General features: G+C 42.8%; 1 long non-coding RNA gene across 1 annotated transcript; it reads right to left on the bottom strand.

The window, feature by feature from the left end:
• Positions 1 to 8: 8 nt before the first annotated feature.
• On the bottom strand, positions 9 to 9,048 carry LOC128299295 (uncharacterized). The gene is made up of 3 exons (XR_008287293.1): positions 8,937 to 9,048; positions 2,569 to 3,057; positions 9 to 784 (listed from the first exon to the last, which is right to left on the bottom strand). It is a non-coding gene; the product is annotated as an uncharacterized LOC128299295 (long non-coding RNA).
• Positions 9,049 to 9,576: the final 528 nt, after the last annotated feature.

Genomic DNA, 9,576 nt, shown 5'->3' with positions numbered 1-9,576 from the left:
TCTCTCTCTCTCTCTCTCTCTCTCTCTCTCTCTCTCTCTCTCTCTCTCTCTCTTTGCCGTACTAGCTTTAGATCTGCTTGCTTCACAAGCATTCGTTTTCCTATCCCTTCTCAGAGGGGCGTGTTCAGAGAGGAATATATGTCACATTTGACGCAAGGCAATATGTCTTTGTTTTTGCATGTTTTTGCGTTTTTATGACTTTTGGTTTCTGTCTACAGTTTTTCGTTAGGCCATTTCTCACAACAGTTTTAGGCACTCATGTTGGGGTTTCTTTTGCATGAACCCTGCTTATTTCATTCACAAATCGAGCTTACTTGCCTACCTCGCTACAATTCAGGACGTAAGCACACATCAATACAGATTGGTTCAGCCGGATGGAGGGTCGTGTGCTTGATTTCAGATTCGATGTGACCCTTTTCGATTGTGTGGCGTTGTCAGGAAACATTGGAATGTATTTATCTCTCTGTATGTCTGTGTGTCTTCTACCACGCTATACGTTCAACACGCAAACGCAACACCTTATCCTCGTGATTTGTACTGGTGTTGATAATTCGATGGCCATGAACATTGCGAAACGGTTGCTAGTAATATGCACCCCCTGTAAAACCGGCAGCGTGGGGGAGATACGGGATACATCGAATACGTGGAAGGATGCAGTTCCAACCTCCAGAAGAACATTCGCCCTCGGGTTGTGCAACTACTATGTCAGGGATGCTGCTGCTGCCGGTCTACAAAGCCAACAATAAATTGCGTAGGAAGGTATTCAAGCCATAGGCAATATTCCCTGCAGAAGAAAATGAACCAAAGAACACAGAAGAATCAATATTAATGTGTCGATGAGAAAGAAATACTGTCAAGAATACTATTTTTGGCTAATATTTTACTACAGTTTAAATGAGAAAGTATTGATACGCTTGGAAAATATTCTTAGAAATACAAATTGAGTAAATTCGAACAATATGCAACCTGGGCAGGTGCAAGAAAAAATGCGAAAAGGATATAGCTGGATTATTAAGTCATCCTTTTAGGTCAATGATATCTTATTTTGGTTCATGACTATTTTATTTTCAGTTCTTATGCAGAACGTGCGGTTTACTTTAATGCAAATTTGAAAGAATTTCTGCTTAAGATGTGGCTATGAATTTGCTCGGCGACGATGGAGAATATTGTCGAACGAGTTAGATGCCATTAGACTACTGTTTCAATCCAACTATACAGCCAGTGTCGTAATGTTTGGCTTGGTGACTTCCAATAGGGCGAAAAAGCTTCATGTATTTATTGAGTATGGTGCTATAATGAATAGCAAAGGTTAAATCAAATGTTTCAAGAGCCATGTGCCTCTTAGTTAAGGTCAACTTCTCAAAGAATCAATATATCATCCGATGAAGCGTGTTTCACTCGTTTGATAGATTAAAAATTACTGGAGGAAAGCAAAAATTTCAGGTTGACCTGGGAAGATCGAATACTAACCCGAGAGGTTATTCGAGTTAAGCCTATGTTAAGATACAACCCAACAAAACATATCAACCTTTTGCGAAAATCCTGAGATCTGTTACATCACGTACATGGCAATGAATATCGAAAAGCTACGTTTGAAAGACATTTTTGTTCTTTTTGAATCAATCCTAGTTTTGCAAATAATGCTGAAAACAGTCTGATTGTGTGTAAACTTATTCAAAACGTTCTGATAATCACAAATGAACCCGGAAAACGTCAATGATATTACGACATATATGAGGTTGGTAAAAAATATTTTTTTCTCTCTCAGAAATAGAATTTTTTTTACCTCACATACCTCATTTATATTCACTTTATGATTGCCCATGAACAATTTTATAGTTTTTGATACATAACCTCATAATGTAACTACATAACATGTTGATATGCGAACAAGAAAAAAAATTAAAAATTTCAAATTTTCTGAAATTTTTCACAAAGTAACCATCAATGTAAAACGCTTACCACAGTTAGTAGTTCTAGTGTTAAAAGTCACATTTGGATGCATGGCTTGGTACTTCATGCAACGCTACTAAGCTAACAACGGAAATTCTTAAATCAATTTGCACTTTATCAAATCGTTATTAACACCATTTAAGTTTTTTCTCGGTTGAATTCATTGTTTGTCAGACCACCTTGAATATCTCCAGCATAAACACTACAGTAACAGATCTTCTTGGCGTAACGACCTTCTAGGCCATATTTGCACCATTTCTGGCTTGCTAGACTTATTTTTACTAGATAGCTAGGACCGCGTGGCAGCTCGACGGTGTTTTAGTAGCGACACCGGTCTTCATATGATAACACTCGTCCAAAATCATATCCGGACCAATTTTCCGTAAGCAGGGCTGGCTATTCTGCTACGGGTATATAAGGCCAAAGAAAGTCAGAAATGGCACGGCTGAAACGCTTGAGCTCGTTGTGCCGATGGAGATGAAGTTGAGATCGTTCCTCCAAGCCTGTAAAAATGGTCCGGATTTTACAACGATGCAGTCGTGTAGAACTGGCGCCACTACCAAATACACAACCGGTCCCTTCAAAATGCTTTCACCCTTTGTTTGATAAACTTACCAAAATCATAACACACTTGTGATGACGACTTGTGTGATGAAAGCTGCTCGTACAGATGACCATGGATAGAAGATGATTGATCTATCGGAAATATGCTGAACCGTCTTTTTGCACGAAAATACTGTCGGCAATGCTTACTGCAATAGATTTGCTACACAGTTTCTTTACCCCATCCATTACATGCGCCTTCTAGATGTGTCACTTTAAATAGGGCACTTTTTCATGCATCGTTTCAACTTTATTTAGCAAAAACACACGTACACTAAAACTGAACAATCGAAAATGCAACTTTCGACAGACGACGGTAAAACATCACACGCTTAGGCACACAGAGAACACGACGATCAGTACATTACTTGCTCTTTGTACAGCATTTCCATTGCACAATTGTGGCACTACTTCACGGCGTTTATATGCACAGCACTCAGCATTAACCACACCGCACAATCACGACATTACACACCACTTGTTTGCACGTGAAAAAGGATTCTACATGGAAGATAAACGGTTTCAAATCGATTATAAAAACAATGTTACAAACACACATACAACACACCAACCATGGGGTCTTTTCCTTCCATTTTCAAAACACTACCATTTTTCCACATTGACCACAACAACGCTTCGGAAAACTTTGCACATCCTTCAGCTGAGTTCAAAACGTCTCGTACAATTGGGAGAAAAATAGAAGGGAAAAAAAACCCTCGCTCCTCACCATCGAACAAAAAGCACATCACACTAACACACCACTTAGAAATATATCGCCTCAAAGCACATACAAACCGTATTTAATACTTTACAGCACCGTACTACTGCCATGCCTGGCAACGTTGCATATATTCGTTTGTGCGTGGCGTAGTGGCCTCGCCGGTACGAGATTTTCACTTGTTTTTCATGGACGGATTGTTCAAACAAAATAACAAATCGAACACACACTGAAGAAACGCTCCCACACACCCACAAACGAGCACCGACATTCCCGCACGGCGATTCACCCCGTCCATTTGCCAAAACAAGCCACCTGTCAACGATTGTTTTCGTTACCAACTCACCAACACGCACACACGTGCAATCGGTTTCTTTATCTAGTTATCCTTGCACCACACTGCTCACAGCTGTAAACCACGACTTTTCCCAGTCAACTATACTCGCGTTCACGACGATAAATGATCGTGGTGGAGTGTAAGTAGTTAATTTTGCATGCCAAATCAATAACAAACCAAACTCACAATCGGCTCGATGGTCTTCGTGATACCTTTTACAATTGATGCTGTCTTTCTTGTTTGGATTCAGTTTTCCAATTGAAGCATGTGCGCGCGCACTTGTTGGACGCGGCGTACGATGGAATGACGTATTTTACGAAAGTTTGCGCTTTGTAGAGCCACAAACTTTTCGGCCCTGTTCACTGGAAGCATTTTGAAGCTCTCCAGGTTATATATTTTAAGCTTTACAACCGCATGCCCTGTGTGGAAGAGTTACACACGGAAATTCTACTTATATACAAGCAGCCTGTTTTATGACAACGAAGGAGCTTATCATGAACGGTCAGATTTGGTGGTGTCAGGTTAAGTAAAGATCAAACCTTAATGCGTAATATAAAATGAATAGCAGTGTAATTAATCTTTTAAGAAGCGTCATTAAAATGAAGCTTCAGTGAAGAATCATTCAAATTATAAATTGGCACTCTAAAACCTCATGAATCCTCAAGGAGTCTACAGTAAAATCAACATTTCTTATGGAGCCAGAGATATTTCTTATGAGATAGGGGCGTCGAATCCACATTTCTTATGGGACGGCCTAATGTTCTTTCGGACAACAATGTTGCTTGAGAAATGTATGGATTTGAAAGACAATGTATGGCCAAATCGATTAGTGTTTCAAGAATCTGTGAGGATTCACACAACTTCGAGGGTTCATGGAACGTCAGAATTCATTAATCTTCAGGGACTCACAAATCTTTAAAGATTCATGTATCTTCAGACTAAAGATTCAGAGTCATTCATAAAGTATGTTTACATGATATGACTCCTGATTTTGATTTTCGCTGGCTGCGAATATATTTCCATTTAACTTTTTCGAACAGAAAAGATTGCCCAGTTTTGGAAGATAACATGCATCTTTAGTTTAAAAACTTATGATATTTTCTATAGTTAGCGGTTATTACGATTTATGAATGGATGGCTACACATGAAGAGGCTTAACTATTGAAAGATTACACATGAAAAAATTCAGAGAGTTCAGAGTTCAAAACTTCATTCTGATTCGTGATATCTGACACCTGATACCAGTAGTCAGCACACCTTTCACGAATAGGGCCAGATAGTAGAAACAACTTTGAAGCTGTGGCACAGACATTCCAAACGATTTTTAGACAAATTGAACTTCTAATAAGTTTTACAAACTCTATCGGTTCTGCTGGTACACGAACGTCTTTTCAAAATTATGATTGCAAACTGTTCGCAGTGCATTTCATAATGTTTCATACTTTTTAGTAATTCTTTTTTACATTTTGTTCCCCAATGACACTTGGCTCAAAATACTTAGATCAGTCTGCCCTGCCTTACACTAATATATAATATATACTTTTAAGCACATTGCTCTATTCGTTTATATTCGTTTTCGTTCCATTTGCTTATTGAACATTTCGGCGTAGCTAGCTGTTGTAATTTTATGCAGTTCGCAACAGTAAACAACGATAATTATTTATTCATTACAGAAATACATACAGTACTGCTACTGCAGCAAACGCATTCTGTCATTTTCACAGCTGCAATTTGCTGACGTACTGCAATGTCACTTTTGCAATACACAATCGCACTGTAATGAACGGTTAAGGACACAGAAGATACAACTCAGCACACCAAATCTCTGTATCCTTTCGATTTCCCTTCATTACGATCGGAGTTTTACGTAGGTGTTTCCGGTGGTCATGTTTCCTGCATTCCACCGTCGCACGCCTACGGTACTTTGTGACGCATAAGCATACAACCTCACATGTGTGTGCGTGTGCAAAGCGTATTATGCTTATCCTCCAGCCCAGAGGACGATTTTGGGTTGAAGACAACGGCCATCATTGCGTTCGCTGATAATGGGAAGCAAGCGCAAGAACGGAACAACACATTACGGTCAGTCGAGGGAACGAGAGGGTAAATGGGCCCAAACGATAGCACAACCGCGAATAAACCACTAACCGAAAGAGACGAACCGGTTCGCCGTTTCGTGGATACACGCGATGTCGTGTCCCTTCCCGCGCGCCCACACACACGCACTCTCCACACTTGTCCATGATATATATTCACCAACCCACCGTAACACTTTGCGTCGCTGACCGCTTCGCTTCCCTTCGCCAGCTGGCATCCATCCGCAACGCCGTTTAAAAAGTCTCCCAAAACCCATTTTTACAGCGACTGCCAACCGCACGCGTTCGTCGAAGCCTTCACGCGTGCTCGGGTGGAAAAAAGAAACTCCTCTCGAGACGAACAATCATCGCACCAGGCAGACGAAAACACACCGTGATAGAGCTGCAGGCTGCGAGTGACGGATGGCTGCGGAGAAGGCGGAATCCTGAGGGAACAGAGAAAAGACGTAGCACACGGCCAACATCAAGAACTATCTCGGGTTCGCCACAGCAAAGAAAACCTATCAGAAGTTCATTCCTTCAGATTCTTGCGTGCCTTTCGGCCCCTTTGGGCTCGGTGCTATTGCTGTACCTTACTCCTGCGTCTGTTATACCTTTTCGATTACCGTCTGTCATCCTAGTACGTCTTGTACACTTTAGTAAACACCCGGAAGATGCAAATACTACTAAGGCGTTCTTGTTTTTCCTGCTCAAATGTTAGATTTGTCTTTACGAGACCAACTCTTTGCAAAGCCTGGTAACACAGCATCATACTCGCAGAGACTCACAATTGCCACGAAATACTCACATACATACGTATCACGACCGTCAAACGCAAAGGTGAAAGGATTCGTTCTCTGGACAAAAGATTCATTGACGATACTGTTGATTTGGTTCGTTTGCATGTAATTCCATCGACATTAGCCGGCTATAAAAGGTACACCCGTGAACTAAATCTCCCAATATCCTCCCAACCGTAAGTGTCCACAAAGCTAGTAATATTTACAGGACAGAACAAGGAGAGGGGTGCATTTGCTCCTGTCATCGGGATATTCACTCATACTGACTCGCCTCTATCATTCTCACTCGGTGAGAAGCTTTTACGTTGGCTCATTGGTAATGGAAATGTGGCAAGCCAAAGTGAGACAGCAACTACCAAGTACGATATATTCATTCTCACTGTATTCGCCCCTACCATATTCCGGTTCTTCTAGACTGCAAAAACCATGAAAGGCGGAAAGAGATACCGAACAAGAATGAATACATACACCATACACAACAAACACGCACACACCTAGGACGGGAGGGAAAAGCAAAAGTAAAAACAGACTGTTTTATCCAACCTTCTCACCGTCGCAAACCTATCACCCCCACAAACAAACACACACACACATACTCAAACACTCCACTTTCGTACGCACAACCTGGCACGCACGCATACGGACGAGCGGCCGCCACTGTTCGGCTGTGTACAAATTCTTTCCGTTAAACACACGGATTCTTGACGATATTGCTGCCTGTCTCGTTCCCGACTGGTTATCGCCATTCCGTTTTCGCGGGCTACGGCACCTTCACCGTCTGCACACCTCATTATTCCACCTTCAACCGTATTATTCGACCAATTTGTTGTTCCACAGCGCCCATTCGGTATTGATTATGCCGAGATGCTGTTGGTGTAGGTTTTGCAACATCCCCAACTCCTACACTCCCTTTGCCTTGTTCTGCTTCCAAAAAATTAAACTTCCTTCCGCCGTCGTCATTCGATGGTTTCGTTGTTCTGGGGGGCAGCAAACACACACCTTTCTCATCGCGGTGAGCCATGAATGAATGCCGTAGCTGGTGAGCGGAGCCATGAACAGTGCAAGAAATCAACTCACTACCACTCCTCGCTGGTGTACCAACGTTGCCCATTCCGTTGTTCGTCTTTTTTTCCTCATTCGCTGCATGTTTCACTCCATCCGTTCTGCCCTTCCTCGTGACCAGTTCTTGCGTTCTTTGGAAATCAAATTCCAAAAACCCCCCACACACACCGAACCAGACCAAACTTTGAAACGTCACGAATCAGAAACAGCAGAAAATGTGGGTGGGGGGTTTGGGCACTTTAGGGGAGAGAACGTATTACGAGGCAGGGAAGCAGCAGCGGTGTCGGATTATTCGCGCATCAAGGTGCAAAAAAAACTGAAACCTATGCGACCGTGCGCTCCTCATATTTTGCCTACGCATTTTTCCCATTTTTTTCTCCAGTTGAAGTTTCACATTCTATGGTAAACGCATACATGCATGCACCGGTACTCGTACAGCGGTCGTTATAAGCGAGGCTGAGAAAGGGCAACGGCAAAGGGACGGTCATGTACACCAACAACCGAAACACACATACACACCCACCACCACAGCCCGCACACACACACACACATATATACACACATACACACACTCTCTCTGGGTATTATGTCGGTTGATCTCGTCGATCATCAACCGTCCAAGGTAGCCGTAGATTTCGTTCGAATAAAAACTTCACTTCAACCAAGTTTAACTAATACTCACAGCGGCACTAGCCCAGTCCAAAACGTTGATAACACACACGGTAAGGAAATCGTACTTTTCACGGTACGCCGATATGCAGTCGTGGAAATTTTCCTATTCCTTTTTCAACACTTTACCACATTACTCCACTGTGTTTCAGCGCGTGAGTTAGAAGTGAGAACTACTGCGAAACCGATGATAACTTCTCACTCACATCACAACGATCGTCGTAGTAGGCTTTTATTGAAGGTTCTTGCGGACTTGGGAAATGTTGAATGGCCAGCTAGTGTTGCTGCATGTATGCTCATGTATCGGTAATTTACAACATTTCCCAAAACATTTCGGATGCGTATACAATATTGAGATTGCAACCGTTCCACCAGGCACACAGCAGCACACACTGCCATCTGGGTTTCGAATCTTTGCGAGAAGGAGCCAAAGATACACACACACACGGTGAGATTTGAGACAGTGAAGCAAGCAAACACAACGTAGTTTTCTTTGCCTTTTTTCACTTCTGCGTCACGTTCTTCTTATCGTGTGGTCGTGTTATTCCGAGCCCCCGCGTTTACGTGAGCCGTTTTTTCACACCCATGCCCACACTGCAATTTTGCTTCACGTTTTGCCAATTTTTCCATTGTCACCCACCACACACTTTTGGGGTCAAATCAATACAATCCATGTGGCATTAAATCTCCACAGCACAACACGGCGGCACAGCACTTACGTGACGGACTCGATGCTAGTGGCGACCGGGAATAAATGACCGACCACGGTTCAGTTCGGTCGAGCGACCTGTACACGACGGCAGACACAAAAAATACCGACCGTCCTTTCCCTCGAATGGAACAAACGCGTTTCTCCGGGAAAAGCTTTCCACAACACAAACAAACACACACTGGCGCTGGTGGTGTACTTCAATCTCGCCGTTCGCTAGATGCGGAGCGAGAAAGAGCGAACGAAATTGATCAAAATGATTCCCTTCCTAGTCGTGCGCAGCTCGTACTCGTCGGGCAGAGCAAGATGACGGCTAGAGCGTCGGATGAACACTGCAACGCTATGCTCATTTTTTTATTCCCCCCGCCTAATGCGATTCATACCGAAGCGAGATGGCACAATCGTGAGAGCCATGAGATAGAGCGAGAAGGGGCGAATATTCCCACGTTTAGGCTCTCACAAATGCGTAGCTGCCATTTTATGTTTTCAATCTGCTTTTCACCGTTTTCATTAACGGCGAGCGAGACGCGTGATATTGTGTTCATTTTGGTCGCACACATCATCAACCGCAGTCCGTTAGCTGAGCGGATGAATTTCCTCTTTACTTCAAATTGATCCCGCGTGTTGTCCGATGTTGGGAAAATTCCCAT

This window comes from Anopheles moucheti, chromosome 2 (genome assembly GCF_943734755.1).
Source record: "Anopheles moucheti chromosome 2, idAnoMoucSN_F20_07, whole genome shotgun sequence".
In the NCBI taxonomy this organism is placed as follows: Eukaryota; Metazoa; Arthropoda; class Insecta; order Diptera; family Culicidae; genus Anopheles; species Anopheles moucheti.
Note: the sequence above shows the minus strand (reverse complement) of the source record. Positions and strands in the feature narration are given on the sequence as shown.